Here is a 21,634-nt window from a genome sequence, read left to right as displayed (position 1 = left end):
GTGTGTGTGTGTGTGTGTGTGTGTGTGTGTGTGTGTGTGTGTGTGTGTGTGTGTGTGTGTGTGTGTGTGTGTGTGTGTGTGTGTGTGTGTGTGTGTGTGTGTGTGTGTGAGAGAGAGAGAGAGAGAGAAGGGGGGAGTGATGAAAAGTCAGGGGATAAAGAGCCAAGGGAGGGTACCAAACGAAAAATGAGTCAAAAGGAAAAAAATGAGGTAAACCACAGCTTAATATAAATTTTAACATTTGGTAAACTCTATTATTTCTATGTTAACGTGGGTTGGAACACCTTATTAAATGAATACCTAAATTAAAAGAACACAGCAATCATACCGAATATAACTTAGATATAACAATTAAAACAATCTTCAAAATCTTAAAAATTCTGCACACTTTCGTAATACAATACAGTGTTTCAACTTCTGAGGATTCTGAATATAACAATCTTCAAAATCTTAAAAATTCTGCACACTTTCGTAATACAATACAGTGTTCCAACTTCTGAGAATTCTGAGTTGTGCAGTGATTAAAGCAACAAGAAAGTAAGACGCGTATTGTCGTGAGCTCAGGTGGCTTTCTAAATATTCTTGGTGGTAGTAGTAGTAGTAGTAGTAGTAGTAGTAGTAGTAGTAGTAGTAGGAGGAGGAGGAGGAGGAGTAGCGGATGTAGGCCCCAGTTCCTATTAATGTGAACTCTGTGGACTGCAGGCTGAAGCTGTACTTTTCCCGTACCCCACCATCCTCCTTTTGGTGGACAGGGAAGGAGTGAGGGAAGTACTGTATATATAACCGATAAAAGGAGCTGGTAAGGAGGTGGTGCTAAAAATCTTCCGCAGAAACAAAGGCCCGTTTTCTCCTCAGGTACGAATTCTCCCTAGCACCTCTTGCCATGTAATGCATTTTCCAAACTATCCTTCCATATCATTTTTGCTTCTTAGGTTCTTAATATCGACATAGACTGCAAGGATAACACACAACACTATAGTCACGGGGCGGAATAAAAAATAAACCGCTACTGAAGAGGTGTTAGTGAACCTCCTAACCGCATGAGAATACCGCCCCAGAATACGACTCAAAAAAGAAGGGGGAAAAAAAAGAACATTGGCAGATCAAATTCACAGTCACAAAGTGGGACGGATCCATTAGCAGCGCACCACATCAAACGGTATTAGTACGTATTATATTCATATTTCTGAACAACCACATAATTATTATCCGAAAACAATTAAAAAAAAAAAAATGTGTAACAGACCTGATTCTGCCATCAAAACAATTCTCGGAAATTTAGTTAAATATACATTATGAACAAATATTATTGAAGCATATCCTTTGTGATAACGTTTTTCAAAACCGTCCTGCTTAAATTATTTGCCAGTGCTATATACATCATGTGTGCATAACTATATGGTGTATAAAACTGTTCTTTGGCGCAATTTACCACTCTCAATGGGGACCTCGGGCGCGCGAGCGCGCACACACACACACACACACACACACACACACACACACACACACACATATATATATATATATATATATATATACATACACACACACGAAAATAAGAAGACATGTTTCGGAAAAGAAATTTAAGACAGATGTGAAAGAAAACTGGAGTAAGGGGAGACGAAAGAAAGATGTGACTGAAAGACTACACAGAAAGAAAGGCAGGGTGAGAATGAGGGAAGGGATGATTATAGCATCAAAAAAGCCTATAAGAAGCTAAAGAGATGACAGAAGGAATGGTAAAATGAGAGGTAAGGCAAGCCAATAGAAAGACGAACCCCCAGTGTGTTAAAGATGCAGGAAGCTCATTTGTATGTAGTAAAGTGTCCCTGTGAGTGGGGCCAAGAATCACTGGTAACTCAATTGTTCCATGCCCCCCTGCCTGCCTGCTTGTCTGCCTGCCTGCCTACCTCACCCTTCCCTCCCTGCCTACCAATGTACCAACCTCCTTACTTACCTGCCTGCCTCCTACCTGCCTCCCTACCTCTCCCATCCCTCCTTCCCTTCCTATGTACCTGCCTTCTTACCTGTCTGCCTACCTCACCCCCTCCCACCCTGCCTGTCTAGCTACCTGCCTGCCTGCCTGTCTGTCTACTGCTGCCTCACCCCTATCTGCCCTGCCTGCCTACCTACCCCTCCCTCACCCCTGCCTATCTGCCTACCACAGTCTCACCCTTGCTTATTCCTCCCTGTTTCCCTACCTACCTCAGTATCTACTCCTGTCTCACCCACGCACGTCCTACCCGTCTAACTACCCCTCTCACCACTACCTACCTACCCACTAAACCCTGCCAACACTTGTCTCATCTTTACTTACTCTCAACTCATCCTATTTCCTAACACTTGCCTCATTCTTCTTTATCGTCCTAACCTTGTGATTCATTCTCTCTCTCTCTCTCTCTCTCTCCCCTACTTACCCTAATTTGCATTCCTTCCTCTCTCTCCCTGCCTCCCTCCTCCCTCCACTTCCCCAGCATCTCCGTCTCCTGGTCTTCGCCTCACTTTCTGCGTTTCCCAGCCAATCCCATCCCTTCTTTCACGTCCGTCTTCAGTTTCACGATCTCTATTTCCGGGTCTTTATTTTAGAGTAAACTTCCTGCTCCTCCGTCTCTGCAAACTGACGATTTCTTCCCTTTCCTAGATTTACTTCACCATCATCCTGCATTTCCTTTGTCTTTCTAATTTTCGCTTGTGTTTGCCTCACGTAAGATCTAAATTCTTTCTTACTATAAACAATATACTTGTCATTTACCGTAAAGAAAGAAACCAAAAGCAGACAGTGTGGAAAATCTATCCCATCGAACGAAAGCTAAACAACAGTAACCAAACATTAAGAAACGTTCAAGATGGCCTGAATCATTGTTTAAAACGCTGGAGGTCATGGGCAACTGAAAAGCTAAATGGAAGAAGACAGTTTAGCGGTGACGAGACGTAGAGTCGGCATCAAAAGTCCTGTCACCGCTCCTGATTTTCCCTCCACAGACTTTGAAAATTAGTATGGCGCACACGAAGTACCTGACACTGACGGCACTGATTTACAGGTACATAAATCCATCAGTGTCGCTGGCTGCAGATTCACCACACTATTTTTCAGAGTCCATGGAGGGAGAAGCAGGAGAGAGGACTGGACTTTCGATGCTGACTGTACACGAAAGACAGTACCCATTAATTTTAGCACTAAATAGTTGGACAAAAAAAGCGGAGCGCATATGTAGCCAAATGGGAGCTGTAAGACTTCCGCACTGGAGGAAGAACGCAGGTGGAGAGTTCAAGGGATCTATGACCAGAGTACTAGTGATGGGAGGAAGGTGCAACACTGAGGCAAAAGAGAGAAACTAAATGGAGTCAGTGAGAAAAGGGAGATTAAGACCAACAGCTTTTGACTTCACATTATATAGGCGTGCCAACGGCCATGCCACGTTGAGTACACCACTTCCCGTCCGATCAGCGAAGTTAAGCAACGTTGGGTCTGGTTAGTACTTGGATGGGTGACCGCCTGGGAACACCAGATGCTGTTGGCATCCCTACGTGTCAAGTGGGGTTGGTGGAGGATTAGTGCCCCTCCCTGTAAAACAATTAACTCTAAGCCCTTGGTCACCCCGTTTGGGATACATGGCGTCTGGCAATGGATGGATGGATGGACTGTATGGCATGTGGTGAACTCTCCTCTACCTCTCCTCGAGCTACCCAATTCCCCCCAACCCCCCAAAACGCACACACACACACTACAGCTGTACTCCTCACAGGGACGAAGACGATCCTTACAGAACATCGGCAATAATTCAGGGTCAGGGAATACACGGAGTCGGCTCACAACACCTAACAACTGCGATGTTGATTCTGCAAGAGATGTAGAGTGAGCTTTACGATGCACATCACGAAAAAATGAAAGGAGAAATACTGAGAGATGATAATGGACCGAGATGTGTGCTGCTGAAGGCAAAGGGATGGCCAACTGGCGAGTTGACTGAGGCTGAATTATCTAAGCAAGCAACAACGGATCTTCTTCATCAGTCATAAATAAAGAGACAAATTAGAAGTTAGGTACGCCTAAGTCTCATCCCGCGAATTGTAAAGGACGCTGTGAAAGTAGGTAGAAGTGTGGAGATGGTTTGATATGCAGCCCAGGTCACTGATGAATAAAAATTGTAAAAGTGACAGATGAAGTCATCAGCATATAAGAGGACACGGGGATGAATTGCACAGCTTAAAATGTCACTGTTAAAGACCCTATCTGTATTCAAATAAGCTTTTCTGGACTTACTTCTCGTGCTAGAGAAGGAAGCCCTCACGTGGTGGCACAGATAAGACAAAGTGGTGGAAATGCCCTGTGATACAAACGTCCCTCAGTTCTCTCCTTATCCCCCTAACACCCAAAAGAAGGATGGTGGACTACGGGAGGTAAATTTAGCCTACTGTCCACCGGGTTCACCTTCATATAATCCTGGGGTTGCTACTACTACCACCACTATTAATACAACTACTACTACCATCACCACTATTACTACTACTAAACTACTACTGGGCTTGCTTCTATATCGTCTTTCGCTCAATCTATTTCACACTTTGTCTTTTAGTTCGTATAAGCTTTCCTGCATTCCTGAACAATCGTTTCCACCTTCTTGCATAATTTTCCTCTTATCGTCCATAAGTTACTCAATTCTGTAGAGTAGCAATCCGTCTCTTGCATGCCACTTTTCTCCTTGAATTCACACTTTCATACATTTTATTAACTTATATTCCTGATTATCTTCATTCACTTTCACTTCCTGCATTCAGTCTTTCATCATTCACTTCCACCTCCAATCATCAATATCCTCTCTGCTATGTCCTCATTCATTAACTCGCTTGTATTCATGTAACCTTCATCCACTCCCACGCTCAAGAAATTCATCCCCCTCCCCCTCTTTGAACCCGCACAATACCAACAATCAAGCCTCCCATATTATCTAAAGCTCTTATCTCCACCACTACCACCACCACCACCACCATTACCATCCTAATCATCCCCCTCCCCTCAAAAAAAATAAATAAATAAATAAATAAAGGAGCAAACATAGTACTGCCAACACTCAGTATTTAACCTAATGGAGTGACGAAACTAAATAAACATAGTACTGCCAACACTTAGTATTTAACCTAATGGAGTGACGAAACTAAATACATGTATTTACCCCTATTCCCACAAACATGAAAGCAGTGAGGAACTAATGCCAATAATTGTATATAATTTTAACCCATGAACGGTGACACATCGAGGCTTGAAATCTGAGCAGCATAGGATAATGTACAGATGGCTCAGTTCATTCATCATCATCATCATCATCATCATCATCATCATCATCACCACCATCACCATCGTCCAGATTTTTGCAACTGTCGGGCTGGGCAACTGATACGACAACGATGCAACTTCCCCCTTACAAACCCACGATACAGCTGCATCAATCACTCAAATAAGATCATGGGTTTGAAAGAAAGATTTTTACACTATGTCCACAGCTGACCGGCCTTTTACTTGCAAATGTTCTCGAACAAACGGAGGTAACTGTACTTCCCCATTTCTTAGTACCGGTACCGGTATTTATCTTGATTTGCTTCATTAGTCTGTATTTCTGCATTTATTGCTTCTATGGATTCCCAGTATTTCTTGCTATCAGTAGCCAGTAAACAGAAAAAAAAAATCTAAAAGCTGTTAGTTTTAATATGAGCTTCCTCTGTGCTTCTGTTAACATTAATGTATATTTTCCATCATACATACCATACAAATATTTTAATATTAACATGCAACTCTTTTCTTTAAACTATCCAAAACTGTTACCACGTTCCAACAACGATTTCATTCTTGGCATACCGTTAAAGTAAAGAGTGAAAGGGCGTGAGAGGGTCCTGCGAACGAGGTGGCCAATTATTGGAGCCAACATGGGTGATTAGGCAATTGCTCACTCAGGTATGCCCTCACCTGCACTGGGATAATGCAGTCCTGCTCCACTCGATGACCGGAAACACCAACTCATAATAAACTTCCAAACTTTTCATTTATACACCTAAAATTTATAAATTACCAGTGTTAATTTTCAACGGTAAATTTTTACACCTAATATTTATATAAATTACCAATGTTTGTTTTTCGTGATCAATTTATATAAGAGGAAACACCAATGCATAATCAACTCCACAAGCTCTTTCATTTTGCACAAATTCTGACCTAATTAAATTTTTCACACTTAGGCTAATATCAAACCTCCTCCACAAAATTTTATTCATATAAGTAATGGCCTAAAGGTTTTCATGGCTGTTAAATAAGAGCCATCCAGTTCCTAAAATCTCTACTCAATACTGAAAATAAGAGTCTTCGTTCTAAAGGGATTACAATAGGCGGTTTATTTTCATCCGATGAAGATCCCTAACACTTTTCATCTCAGCTGATGGTCCAGGGTTGTCAATCTGGAGGGTTAATTTGACTAGTAACCAAGGAGATCCATTCCTTCATAACAAAGGTTCATCTAATTTCAAGCAACCACGACTACATCTCAGCAAGTAGGAGTGAGCCAAAGCCCTCAGAAGGAAATACACCGACTCCACTAACTTCAAATTTTCTGTCAGAGTTTTTATCTGTCGGCAACCAGTGTCCTGTCACCCCTTTTGCCTCGCACTCTATGGCCTTTGAAAATCCATCAGGTTAAGCCGCGGCAACCAACACTGACGAATGTATCTTTTTTTATGAGTCCGACTCTTGGGTTTACGCTTAACAGGCTTTTTCCAGAGATTCAGCAATCTTATTACGTACGGTACACCTCTATATGCCACTAATTCGGCGCTAAAATCCACCGTCCATACTAAATACATGCTAGGGCTGTCTCATACAAGACTGGTGTATTGGAAGCGGGGGTGTTTTTACATGTCAACAGGTCCCATGGTAGATCAGTAAAGTCTCCTATTTAGCTAAAGTCAAATCCCTCACGTGTTCCCTGCCCCCACCGGAATTCCAACTCGCGTGCATAGGGACAGCAGACCAACTCTCTAACTAATCAAGACACCACGTCCCCAGTAGGTGTCATCAGTGTCTCAAAATTCGTGAAGAGAAAGCAGCAGAGGAGATACAGTCCCCATTAACGCTTCATTACGATTCATTTCATTTTTGCGACCGCCATGCACTTCTATTCAATCTTAGGAAGTTTAACCCTTAAGCCACCCTTATGAGCCCTGTCTTCTAAACTTCTTTCGGGCTTCACAAACAATTAAGCAGGGCAAACAATCAGGCGTGCGAAGTAGTTGGAAGTCGGATGAAGAAAGTGGAATGATGGAGAGTGGACTTGGTGGGAAATTAATTCATCTATATAATAATGCAACAGAGACTGGTACTATGAGAAGAGTTGCAGTTTAATCACCACCACTACCAATACTATTATTATTATTATTATTATTATTATCACCACTACCACTACTACTACTACTACTACTATTCCTCTTCCTAACTCACAATTCGCCCCAAAACTTGGGTGGTGGTGAGATGTGACTAGTAAAGAGAGGAGGAGACTACCAAACAATGTGTGTAAGAGTGAGGTTGAGGAGGAGAGGGAGCCTGATGATGAGGTGAAGGAACAGGGTGAAGAAGTACATGAATGAGAGTGGTGTGAGATGGGGGGAGGACAACCTAATGGGGCAAGGTCACGGTGACATGGAGATATTTTTTTTTAGTGGCTACCCCCTCTGGGATTAAGACGTCTCTATCTATCTATCTATTGCCAGACGCCATAATCTCGTAAGGAGTGGCCATTTGACTTTGAGTTATTTGTTTTACGAGGAGGGGCACTAATCCTCCACCAACCCACTTGCCGACACGTAGGGAGCACGTATGATTTGGTTATATGGTTACCACCCAGCGTTATTAAGACGTCTGACTATAAAAAGGTACAAAGCGGGAGGAGTTGATGTAAATTAAGACGCTAAAAATATACTAACTGGGAATGCTGTCAATATACAAGCATGATGCTAAAGGTTTGGAAAGGAGGAGACTGAGAGAAATAAAGTGTGTGTGTGTGTGTGTGTGTGTGTGTGTGTGTGTGTGTGTGTGTGTGTGTGTGTGTGTGTGTGTGTGTGTGTGTGTGTGTGTGTGTGTGTGTGTGTGTGTGTGTGTGTGTGTGTGTGTGTGTGTGTGTGTGTGTGTGTGTGTGTGTGTGTGTGTCTGTCAGAGAGAGAGAGAGAGAGAGAGAGAGAGAGAGAGAGAGAATAAGAAATGTAAGACAGGTAAAGAAAGCTTTACGGAAAAAATAATATAAATGGAATGGACAGAAATGAAATGTGAACGATAGAAAATGGAATGCTGATGAGAAGTACAGATAAACAAGAAAAAAAAAAAACTAAGAAATTTTAAAGAGGGGGAGAAAGATCTTTATAGGGCTAATAATAATAATAACAATAATAATAATAATAATAATAATAATAATATAAAGTAATACATGGAGAAAGTGGGAAATTAAGATACTGAAAAGAAGGGGAAAATAGAATATCACAAAAAAGACTAAGAACGCAACCAGAAAACATAACAAAAAGGAGGAGAGAAGAGGGGAAGAGATATTAAAACTGAATGAGCTGAACAGGAAGGGAAGGGCAGGGAAAGAAGCAAAAATGGAGAGAGAGAGAGAGAGAGAGAGAGAGAGAGAGAGAGAGAGAGAGAGAGAGAGAGAGAGAGAGGAATCCATCACAACTAAAAAGATTACCCGCAGAATTAATAAAGGAACCAAGAGATGGGTAGGAATAATATGCGGATGAAAGGAAGTGTAATAAAGCAGGAGAGACAAAGACCACCAATAAAACCGATAACGAAGGAAGAGACGTAACAATCAGACAAAACGAGAGAGGATAATAAAACAAGAATACTTTGAATGATTACAGAAAACATGTATTAAAACTTGAAAGAGATTAGATGAGGGAGCTGAGAGACAGACAGGAAGATGAGAAGAGGATAATATGACAACCTTGAATGAAAAAGGAAGTTAATATAAAATGCAAACTGAAACGAGCCTTGGAGGAGAAGGGAGAAGGAGGAGGAGGAGGAGGAGGAGGAGGAGTAGTGGTGGTGGTTGTGGTGGTGGTAACTGCAACACCTATGACTGTGAACCCGGTGGACTCCAGGATGAAGTTGTCCGTCTCCTGCAGTCCATTATTCATGACTGTGAGCCCGGTGGACTCCAGGATGAAGTTGTCCGTCTCCTGCAGTCCATTATTCATGACTGTGAACCCGGTGGACTCCAGGATGAAGTTGTCCGTCTCCTGCAGTCCATTATTCATTCGAGGGACAGGGCAGGGACTTAGGGACGTTTGTATGCCGGGCGACTTCCCCACCCAGCCGTGTCAGCACATGAGGGCGTCCGTCTTAGGCCACAAGCATATTGCCGACATGAAAACGCAAGCACTTAAAAAAAAAATCCAAACTAATGTCGAGCCCTTCCAGTATTTAAACGAAAAACCAGCCTTTTTAATTTTTTGTTTATTCTTGTTTTTTCTGGACGATAATTCAGTTTGGAACTTTCGACTGCGAGAGGTTAGATCTTTATTAACCCTTTCAGTACGCGAAGCTCTGTCACAGCTGCAAAAAATCGTCCGGAGGTAACAAGGATAAAACTGAAAAATACCTCTTTCCTTTCGGTTACCATGGCTTACTGCCAACTACAATTATTTATTTATTTATTTATTTACTTATATTTTGCTACTTCCTGACAACTTTATTACGAGCAAGAAAGACCTTCCGAACTGGAGGTGTTATAATATTAAGTATATACCCTTTATTAATTCATTTAGATCGACGCCCTTTCAAACTTAAATAGAGTCGTCTCGCGGTTAGAAAAAAAAAAAAAAGACGTCATCATTCTCTCTCTCTCTCTCTCTGTTAATAAATAAAATGAAAAACGTCATCATACAATTTTCTGTGTCTGTCTGTCTGTCTGTCACTCTCTCTCTCTCTCTCTCTCTCTCTCTCAGTTAATAAATAAAATGAAAAACGTCATCATACAATTTTCTGTGTCTGTCTGTCTGTCTGTCACTCTCTCTCTCTCAGTTAATAAATAAAATGAAAAACGTCATCATACAATTTTCTGTCTGTCTGTCTGTCTGTCACTCTCTCTCTCTCAGTTAATAAATAAAATGAAAAACGTCACCATACAATTTTCTGTGTCTGTCTGTCTGTCTGTCTGTCTGTCTCTGTCTCTCTCTCTCTCTCTCGGCACTTCCACAACTCAAACAAAAACTTTTCTTTTAGACTCCCCACTTTGGCGGGGATTATAATAAGAATGGTAATTCACGAGGAACAGTTCCCTCGTAACCCCTTCAGCACGAGGACCCCATTTTCTTACTGATACTTCCGGACGATTTTATCCAGCTTAAGACTTCTCATACGATTGGGGTCATTATACAACTCTCTCTCTCTCTCTCTCTCTCTCTCTCTCTCTCTCTCTCTCTCTCTCTCTCCCTCTCTCAATTGTGGTCACCATACAATCTCTCTCTCTCTCTCTCTCTCTCTCTCTCTCTCTCTCTCTCTCTCTCTCTCTCTCTCTCTCTCTCTCTCTCTCTCATTTCATCACTCAATCTCTCTCTCTCTCTCTCTCTCTCTCTCTCTCTCTCTCTCTCTCTCTCTCTCTCTCTCTCTCTCTCTCTCTCAATTGAGGTCACCATACAATTCTCTCTCAACTGGGGTCACCATACAATCTCTCTCTCTCTCTCTCTCTCTCTCAATTGGGGTCACCATACAATCTCTCTCACTCTTCATCATGAGGGTATCCGATCTTTTTTCTTCCATAACTTTTTGCTACGTCCAAAGAAAGAGTAAAATTATCATAGCCTTCATCAGCCCACTGGGATTACATAAAAAAAAAAGGGATTACTTAAAAAAAAAGTCAGTTATAAACATCAAAAATCAAATACAGACATCCTTGGACTAAAAAAAAATAAAATAAAATAAAAGGTCTTATAAATAAAATACGTCCTGGGCTGAGGCGTTAAAATAGTGGTAACCCAGACAGCGCGGGTCCCTCGTGACGTCATCAGTGCACCCTCGTGACGTCATCAATGTAAACAAAGCCGCAGCGTCGTTTATTATGGAGGTACTGAAGGGGTTACTCAAAGGCTGAATCTAACCCTTTCAGTACATTAAATCCCTCCTATGTTGAATGAAATCGTGGTTTGTAGACTAATAAAAACAGTACCGTACGTCAAGATAGGCTTTTGGTTAAACCTCCCTTATCCATAGAAAGACAGACATGCAGCCACGTTTCGAAGGGGGAAGAGAGAGAGAGAGAGAGAGAGTGAGTCTGGAACCATGATAACCTACGAAAAAAAAAAAAAATAAATAAAACTATGGATTAATTAAAAGCGTGGAAAAATTAGCTGCGCATTATAAAAAATATATAAAGGTCCAGAAATATAAAGATGTAAGGTAAACTATGACAAAAAATGCAAAGAAACAGGAACGTACCTAAGTAGATTATGGACGAAATTCGCAGAAAAAGTTAGATTCAAAGTATTTTATGGGATGCATATAAAGAAAACGCTAAAAAGAACAACGTGAATTATGGAAGAAAATAAAAAATGAAAAATAAAACCCAGTGCATTATGGGAGGAATAAAAGCGAGGTAAACTTAAGCCGTAACTCGAAATGGCGGGAAAAGTTTGTTGACATTCGTGACGTCACTTGGTTCCATTGAGAAAATTAGGCTCCTCCTCTCTGTCCCCCAGTGGTCGTAGGGGTACGAGAGAGAGAGAGAGAGAGAGAGAGAGAGAGAGAGAGAGAGAGTCTGATACGCCCCCCTTTCCCTCCCCCCTGTGCGGTATGAACTTCTTTCCTCTCGGGTGTGGGTTTGTGAGGTCGTACGAGAGAGAGAGAGAGAGAGATTTGATACGCCCCCCTTTCCCTTCCCCCCTGTGCGGTACGACCTTCTTTACTCTCGGGTGTGGGTTTGTGAGGTCGTACGAGAGAGAGAGAGAGAGAGAGAGAGAGAGAGAGAGAGAGAGAGAGAGAGAGAGAGAGAGAGAGAGAGAGAATTTGTGTGTGTGTGTGTGTGTGTGTGTGTGTGTGTGTGTGTGTGTGTGTGTGTGTGTGTGTGTGTGTGTGCATCACCCCAAGTCAGTGCCGGCAGGATATGCAAACTTCCACACAGCCAACTTTTGACACATAACTTTATAGCAAATAATTTTACTTGGAAACTATGTGCGTATGTGTAAAAGAAAAATATATTTATTTTTTAAGCCCAACTGTGTATAAGTTTGCAATATTGTATTCATTTAATTTACTCCTTGTTTGCATAACGTACTTTCACGATTCGTGTGTGTGTGTGTGTGTGTGTGTGTGTGTGTGTGTGTGTGTGTGTGTGTGTGTGTGTGTGTGTGTGTGTGTGTGTGTGTGTGTGTGTGTGTGTGAAGAGAAACATGCTCTGACTATTTACAGTATATGTATGTATGTATGTATTTATGTATTATATTATGCGTACGGATATGAACATAGGTGTTTGCTACCATTATGTATGTGGTCTTATGTACTGATGTATTTCATGTTTCGTTCTCTGTGTGTTTTGGCTACAGCTCTTCACGGTGCAATCTTGTTACTGCTGTTCTCTGTCTGTCTGCCTGTCTCTCCCCTCCTCGGTACACATCTCCTCAACTCCCCCTCTCTGTTACATCCAACTTAATCCTCTGTCTCCTGCCCCTTTTCCTCTTTTTTGTTTTGTCTCTGGTTTATACTCACCTATGCATTTCATTTTTTCCCTCCTCCCCTTCTTTCACTGCCATCCTCCTCTTGTTTTTAGCACTATTAACACCCTCTACCTGTCCTCTGTCTTTTGTCGTTTTTTTTTCTCTATTTTCCCCAGTTTTTATTATCCTTTTCACACTCTCTAAACTTTCCTCCCTCCTCTCATCTTTTCACAGCCTTTCTGCTTTGCTATCCTTGTCTTCGCCTCAGAGAAGAGATGTTTATTTCAGATTTTCCTCTAAGAAACGAAATCGAAAAAGCAAATGGGGTCTGATATTATTTGCATTCCTTTGTACTCTTTTGTTTTCCCTTGTACTCATTTATACTACTACTCTTGCACTCTTTCTCCTCCACTCCCTCTCTCTACTTCCATCCTCTCCCCTCTTACTTATATTTTATTCCCCAGTATTCATTTTCTGCCATCTCCCTCCTATCATTTTCATTTTTTTTCTTTCCTCCCCTCCTTCCCTCCTCTGCTGACCTCTCCTCCTCCATTCTCTCACTCTCTCATATCCACCTTAATCCTTTTTTCTTTTGCTATCCTATTTTTTTCTTCTATGCTTCACTCTCTCCCAACTTTTTTCGCCCTACTGCTTTCCCTGTGATGTACAGTTTTCTTCACGTTTCCTCACTCACCCTTACTTCAATCTTTTTTTTCTTCTTCTTTTACTTGATGGCGTACAGGTTAATGAATAATGCATTTCTGTTACCTGTACTACCAATATACTCCTGTGTACTTCTTCATTACCTGTTGCCTCGCCCACGCGAAGTAACATCGTGTGAAAGAGCAAGAAATAAACATAATAAATTGATCAAGCTGAAAAGAATTAATCAAGTGTTCCCTCTTCTATTTTAGCTACATATGTTCTTCACACTATATCATCATCATCATTTTTCTTCTCCTCTTCTTCCTCCTCTTCCTTCTCTTCTTCCTCCTCCTCATCTTCCTTCCTTCTCTTCCTCCTCCTCTTCCCTCACCTCACAGCCACACCTCCGGCTCTCTCTCTCTCTCTCTCTCTCTCACTGCCACTCCCCTCCGCTATTTCCCCTTTCAATATCCCTCTCTTCCTCTTCCCCTTGATCTCACTCCCTCTCTCTCTCAATTCCTCTTTCATATTCCCCACGTCACCATTTACATTCCTAATCACTCCGGTTAATTGCTTATTCTATGATCTTATTTGTCTATTAATTGGTCTCTTGATCGCCTCTCCCTTTCGATCAAATTGCCTCTGAATTCATTATATTATTTCATTTGGCTTTTTATTTTATTTTCTATTTTATTCGTTTATTGGTTCATTAAATTTCGGTCAAGTCTTCTTCCAAACTTTTTCCAGATTAATCAAAGAATTTTACGCTTCACTTTAAGGTACCCCTCTCTCTCTCTCTCTCTCTCTCTCTCTCTCTCTCTCTCTCTCTCTCTCTCTCTCTCTCTCTTCCTTCCATCATTTCACCGTCATATTCTCTCTCTCTCTTGTTTCTTCCCACATTTTCATCTACATATTCTCTCTCTCTCTCTCTCTCTCTCTCTCTCTGCCATCTCATCTATTTCTCATCTCTCCCCCTCATTCTGCCCTAATATCCTTCGCGTTTACCCTCCCCAGCCACATCCTTCATATTCATCATAACATCATTCTCCCCACGCTCCCCTTCCCTTTCTTCTCTCTCTTTTCTCCCTTCTCTCTCTTTTTGTTCGTTAATTTGTCCTCTCACCTGTTTCTCTTCCCTTCCTACTGTTTTTTCTTCTCTTTTTCCATTTTGCTAACTTCATCTCTCGTAATCTGTACCAGTCTCTCTCTCTCTTTCTCTCTCTCTCTTCCCAATTTTCAGACCTCCCTCCTTCCCTTTTCTGATTTTCCTTCCCTCCCTCCCTCCCTCCCTTCTTCCCCCTATCTGATCTCCCTCCCTGTACCCCATTTCGGAATTCCCATCCCTCACTCCCTTCCTCCCTACCACCCACTCTTTCAAATTCCCCTCCCTCACTCTCACTCGTTCCTTCCCCTCTCTTTCAGAAATCCCTCTCAGTATCTTACCCTCCATCTCAGATTTATATCCATCCCTCAAACCTCCCTCCCTCCCTCTCAGAATGCCCGTCCTTCTTACCTTTCAGACCTCTCTCCATTCCTCCTTCCTTCCCTACCCTTCCAAACTTCCCTCTCTCTCTCCTTCCCTCTCTGCTCTTCCTACCCGTCCTACCGTTCAGACCTCCTTCCCTCCCTCCTTTTCAGCTTCCCCTTCCAACCTCCCTCAAACATTCTTCCCTCCCTCCCTTCCATACCTCCCTCACCCCCCTCTCACACCTCCCTCCCTCCCTCCTCCACCACCACATAATACCTCTCCACCCTCGAGATTTCCTAACCTTCCTCGTCTAGCCAAGTAATGGAATCTCTCTTTTCTTTTCATCCCCTCCCCCCTTCCCCTCCCATAACCTCTGCCCCCTACCCTCGTTCTCTCCACACCCTCCCCTTGGTCACCCCCTCCATACACATATTTCATTTGCGTTTTCTCCCTATTTCTTTTTCTACTACCGGTACTTTAACCACTTCACTATGATCACGTCTTTTCCACTTTCTTATTGCCACCGACAGTCGATTTTTCTCAGCATATACACCTCTCTCAGCGAAGGTTATAACGATAGCTCCATTAATTTCGGAGGTGGGTAGGAAGGAAATTGTCTTCTATTGATGCGAGAGCATCTTTAAGGGTGGCCTGGTTAAGCGGTCACGCCTTAAGGACATTCACACAAATCGTCTCAGTCTAGCCACGCCCCGTACCCTACGTGACTTTAGATATCAGAGCTAGTATGCCTATCAAACTGGTTAATTACAGCACCAACTAAAGGTAAAGGCTTTTAGTTTTTTAGAGGTACCGTTTCGGCCACCTGAGAGCTTTTTCAGTGTCTCATGAAGCCTTGAGGTCAGCAAAACGTTACCTGTGAGAAAATTACGACCCTTTCCTCCAAACGGGGCTTTAATTGTCCACTTCAGCACCATCTGAATTTTCACACGCAAGATCCTTCACTCTTGTGTATCACCATATGGTCCCACATCGACCTAGGGCTTTTCTGCTTGTTTCTTTTCTCTTGTCTACAATACAAATGTACAGCAATGGAGATCAGCTCAATATTAAAGCAGAAAAACCTTAGAATATAACGCTAAACTAATTTTTCGATTTTCTTTCGTCACAAACTGCAGAAATGTAATGCATGGTATAATTAGCGAAAAAGAAAGCACGCAGTGGACGTCCGTAGTAGGTCTTTGTTCCAATATCACAAAACCACGGATTTCTTCACCTGCAAGTCTGTTTCACAACAATGCCAACGTCCTTCCAGTGTCGATGTCTTGACAACATCTGAAGATGCAGACGACGGGGGCTGTTATAAAGATTAGCCATGATGTTCTCGGAGGAATGTTGCGGAAGGCTGCCGTCTAGGACGTGGATTCACAGGCAATCTTTCGATCATTTTCCCATCAATTAGCTTTTTTTTTTTTTTTTTTTTCCCGAAGGAAGAACGCAGGAAATTGAACACAGCACTGGCCATCTCTTTCGTTCATCCTATAAAAACAAATCTCATCAACGACAGAGCACCGTACTGATCGTGTTGGTGTATATGTGAATCCCGACCCAGCGTGATATTGCTAAAGTCACTTGAATCCATGATAGTGTTCTTTCATTTCAAACTGTTAATCTAAACTTCTGGATCTGATCTTTGTTTCTGTTTCGTAACTTGGGCCTTATTCGTGGACTTTATTCTTTAGCACGTCTTCGCGATATACTTTGCATATAACACCTCCAGTTATCTATCTAACTATCTATTGTCGGATGCCTTAATCAGTAAGAGGTGGGAACAAACATATCGCCTCACGTCGCCCTGTCCTCTGTCATTTGGATGCCCTCCCTCCACTTCACACACCCCTCTCTCATATATACGACTATCTCCACTTCATTCCTCCATCTCATCTTTGGTCTCCTCCTCCTACTTTCCCCCATCACCTAACTTACTTACGCTCTTCCTGTTACTCTTTTATTCATCCTCAGCACATGGCCCTTAAATCACATGATATTTTTCACTTTAAGACACAATCGTACTATTTCGTTCAACGTTAAAACTGATCTTTAATGGTTACGTGGATAATGAAGGTAATACATAAACTCTCCCTTGGCAGATTTAAAAAGTATGGATAGCAAAAAAAAAAAAAAAAAAAAATGCTCGGACTGATGGGGCTAAATTTTGACTGATTTTTTTTTTTTTTATGTATATGATCGTCACAAGTTATAGAATATTATACCAAAGTCGTAACACCGCAGTGAAAGAGGTGGAATGATTCCCCCCCCCCCAACATTTTAAATGTACACTGTTTCTCTCCAGTCAGTAAAATCGTCTGGGGTTGATGAATATAAAGTTAACTATGATTACTGCAATAAAGGGATTAATATTTCCTTCTATGATACTCTTACCTTTAAAATATTGACACTGTTCTATTCTATCTATATACCTAGGCTGCTTCCCCCAAGGAAAGGGAGGTAGCCGAGACAGGACGACACACTCCCCATTTACTCATCCATTCAAACACATTCATTCGCATCTTAGCCCCAAAGGGGAGACCGGACAGATCCTCACCGCACCACACCGCACAAGGGTCAACTGCGCAATGCAATCAGTACATCCGCAGAAGGGCCCGACAGCAGAGCTGGTTTACCCCTGCCACATCATAACAGACTCATCCCCTTACCCGCACCTGACCTGAAATAGCTGATCAGACCAAATGCGGGAGAATATCCCCTCAGGGCTGCGTCATCACTTATTCACAATTTCTCTCCACCCATTTCTGTCATGCACAGCCACTCTTCCTTGCTCAACAGACATCCCTCTCGCATCCAGCGCTCTCTTCACACTGTCCATCCATCCTATTCGTGGTCTTCCTCTCAGCCTTACACCTCTCACATCAGATCTAGTTATCTTTTTCACCAATCGCTCATTATCCATTCTCTCCATATGCCCAAACCATCGCAACACCCTCTGCTCAACTCTACCAGCCATCTCCCGAACAACTCCAGTTCTCCTTCGCACTTCATCATTCCGCACTCGATCCATAAGCGTCACTCCACACATACTCCTCAGATACCTCATCTCCATTACATTCAAACTTTTCCTCTCTGCTACACCCATATTCCATGTTTCAGCCCCATACAATGCAGTCGGTACCACAACACCCCCATACAGCCTTCTCTTTACATCCATTCTAAGCGAACGACATCTAAACACTTTTTTCATTCCTCCCAGCACCTTTCTTACTGCATTTATTCTAAACTTCACTTCTGCATCTATTCTTCCATCCACAGCAACATGTGACCCTAGATATTTAAAACACTCTACCTCCTCAAGCAACTCGCCATTCAAAACTATATTCATCCCCCTACCATCCACCAACTTCGTACACTTCATCACTTTACTCTTATTCTCATTTACTTTCAAATTCCTCCTTTCACACACCCTTCCAAACTCCTCTACCAACTGTCTCAATCTCTCCTCTGAATCAGCCACCAGTGCAGTATCATCTGCAAACAGCAGCTGCTTCAGATTCCACTCTCCACCATCAACATTCACCAGACTCAGACCTCCACCTAAAACTCTTGCACTCACCTCCCTTACAACACCATTCATGTAAATATTAAACAACCAAGGCGACATCACACATCCCTGTCGCAGCCCCACTCTCACAGGAAACCAATCACTCACAGCATTTCCCACTCTTACACACGCTCTACTATTTACATAAAAACTTTTCACCCCTTTTAATAACCTACCATCAAGTCCATACAATCTTAAAACAGTCCACAAAGCCTCTCTATCAATTCTATCATACGCTTTCTCTAAATCCATAAATGCCCAAAACATATCCTTGCCTTTCGCTAAATACTTTTCACACACTTGTCTCACCGCAAACACCTGATCCACGCATCCCCTCCCTCTCCTAAAGCCACACTGCTCATCACCAATCACTCCCTCTGTACCCTCTCTAACTCTCATAATTAACACTCTACCATACACCTTACCTACAACACTCAACAGACTTATACCCCTAAAGCTAGTACATTCATACTTATCACCCTTGCCTTTATACAACGGGACCACACAAGCACTTGCCCAGTCAACTGGCACCATACCTTTCACAAAGCACACATTCAACAATCTTACTAACCAGTCAATAATAGTCACTCCACCACCCTTCAGGCATTCCACAGCACACCCATCCATACCTGCAGCTTTCCCTGTTTTCATCTCCTTTACTGCCTTCTGCACTTCCTCCTTCGTGATCAAAGAATCATTCAACTCTCCCAACACATTTATTCCTTGCACCCTTCCATCCGCCACAAGCTCAGCCACCCTTTCCTCCTCTACATTTAACAATCTTTCAAAATACTCTGCCCATCTCTTCCTTACTGCATCCATCTCAATTAACATCCTTCCTTCCTCTGCTTTTACTCGTTCTTCCTTCCCAGACTCTCCCTTTCGCACCCTTTTCACCTCCTTCCAAAACATTTCCTTATTCTGTTGAAAATTCTCTGTCAGCCGCCTACCCCACCTCTCATCTGCTGCCACTTTAGCATCACGCACAGCCCTTCTCGCCATATTCCTCTTTTCCTTATACCTCTCATATGACATCTCATCCTTCCTCTGCAGCCACACTTCATATGCACGTCTCTTCTCAGCCACAGCCATACTTACTTCCTCGCACCACCATTCACTTCCTTTTCTTACACCACCACCCACACGTCTCACACCACACACCTCTTCTGCATGCCCACTCTTAAATAACTGCCATTCCTCCTCCACACTGCCATTTTCCCGATCTTTCACTGCGTTCCACTCATCTTTCAATTTCTCCTAATACTCTATCTTTTTCTCTCTTTTATCCAACTCACTCACTTTCAAAACCTCCCTGCCACACCTAACTCTCCTAGCTCTCACCCATCTCTTACCTACTCTTAACTTTCCCTCCACCAGGTAGTGGTCAGACACACTCCACCCTCCCCTCTCAGAACTCTCACATCCAACAATCTTCCTATTACATTCCTAGACACAACCACATAGTCCATCAAGGCTCTATCAACAACCCTTCCACCCTCCTGTCTCACCCATGTATACTTATGAATATCTTTCTTCTCAAACAGCGTATTTACAATCACCATCTCTCGCTCAACACACATCGTTATCATTCGCTCCCCATTTTCATTTCTTCCAGGCACACCATGCATACCAACTACACCTTCAACTGCTACATTTCCCACTCTAGCATTCAGATCACCTATCATTACCACATTCACATTCGCTCCAAAACTCTGCAGACACTCATCAACATCATTCCAGAAAGACTCCCTCTCTTCTTCATCCCTTTCACTACCAGGCCCATATGCACTCACAAACACCCACAACTCACGTTCAAATTTCGCTTTCACCCACATCAGTCTCGATGACACCTCCTTCCATTCAATCACACACTGCTGTACTTCCGGACTCACTAACAAACCCACACCTTCTCTTACCCAGATTGTAAAAACAACATAAAAGGAAATGTTACCGTGCCACATGAGGAAATAAACTGGTTAGTAAGGGGGATTAAAGAAGCGCCAGAAGGAAGGGAATATTAACGTGCAAAACAAAGAAACTAGCTATTAAGAGGTATAAGGAAGTGTCATAAGGAAAGGAATGTTAACGAGCAAAATGAAGAAATAAACTGGTTGGGAGGAGGTACAGTAAAGACGTGAAATATGGAAGGGAAGGTTAACGTGTAAAATGAACGAAGAGGTACAAGGAAATGAATGTTAGCGTGGCACATGAATAAAAAAACGGGTTAGGAATAGGTATGAGGAAGGCAATGTTAACGCGTCACTTGAAATAAACTGGTTAGGATGAGGTATAAGGAAGGGAATGTTAACGTGTCACATGAAGAAATAAATTGGGTAGGAAGAGATACAGGACATTCATCAGCTAGAAAGAATTAGACCCTGTATAGTTAGTGCGTTCCGAAAAATATAAGATAAACAAATACAAATAAATAAACCCTTCAGTACTGGGATCTCTCCTACTCAAAACAAACACGTCTGGCCGCAACAAGAACGAAACACATATGCTGTCATCCTATCCATGTGAAGCTACTAACCCTTTCAGTAAGAGGGCGGATTCCAGTGTTAGTCTTCACGCAGAAAGACGATCTTATTCATCTTGAGAAGGACCACTAACAAGGAATGGTTAATGAAGGTTATATATAATCCTTCTAAAGCGTCTTCCCTAAGATTAAGAAAACTAGAGATAAATACGATGACTTTTTTCTTTCTCTTGTTAAGTCTGTTGTAAGACAGATGGTGAAAAACTGGAAATAAATACAATGAATTTTTTTTCTCTCTCTCTCTCTCTCTCTCTCTCTCTCTCTCTCTCTCTCTCTCTCTCATACTACCTCGTTATGGTGTCCCTCTTCTGCACCAGGTGAAATAGTAACATCTTTTACGGACAGCCAGTACAGTATTTGCATGTACTCAGAAATCCTTTAAAAAAAAAAAAAGTGCATGTGGCAATGTGCTCTCTCTCTCTCTCTCTCTCTCTCTCCAGTCATTTCCTACTCTTAGTTTCCCTCCTTCCCTCCTCCTCCAGCCTTTCTCCTTGGGTGTCTCCTCTCTTTCTCCTCCTCCTCCTCTCCATCTCCATCATCATCTTCAAAAACATCTTCAAACTGACCATCGCGTCCTCCCCCACACCACAATGGACCCTCCCACTTCCATAACCCATAAATTACCACGAGAAAAACACTTCCCCTCCCTCCCCGGTGCCACACCATAATGGACTCGCCCTAAAATAACCAACCCCCTCCCTCCCCCCACCTCCTCCCCATC

At 42.5% G+C, this 21,634-nt stretch overlaps 1 protein-coding gene and 1 non-coding gene across 2 annotated transcripts in view; both read left to right on the top strand.

The window, feature by feature from the left end:
* The window catches only part of LOC145405462 (irregular chiasm C-roughest protein-like), a 185,318-nt gene that overhangs the window by 75,094 nt on the left and 88,590 nt on the right, over positions 1–21,634 (top strand). The window lies entirely within an intron of this gene.
* LOC145405646 (5S ribosomal RNA) lies at positions 3,403–3,521 on the top strand. The gene has a single exon (XR_013898390.1). It is a non-coding gene; the product is annotated as a 5S ribosomal RNA (ribosomal RNA).

Source organism: Coenobita brevimanus, chromosome 67 (genome assembly GCF_032717465.1).
Source record: "Coenobita brevimanus isolate Jiangsu-jjx chromosome 67, ASM3271746v2, whole genome shotgun sequence".
NCBI lineage: Eukaryota > Metazoa > Arthropoda > Malacostraca > Decapoda > Coenobitidae > Coenobita > Coenobita brevimanus.
Note: the sequence above shows the minus strand (reverse complement) of the source record. Positions and strands in the feature narration are given on the sequence as shown.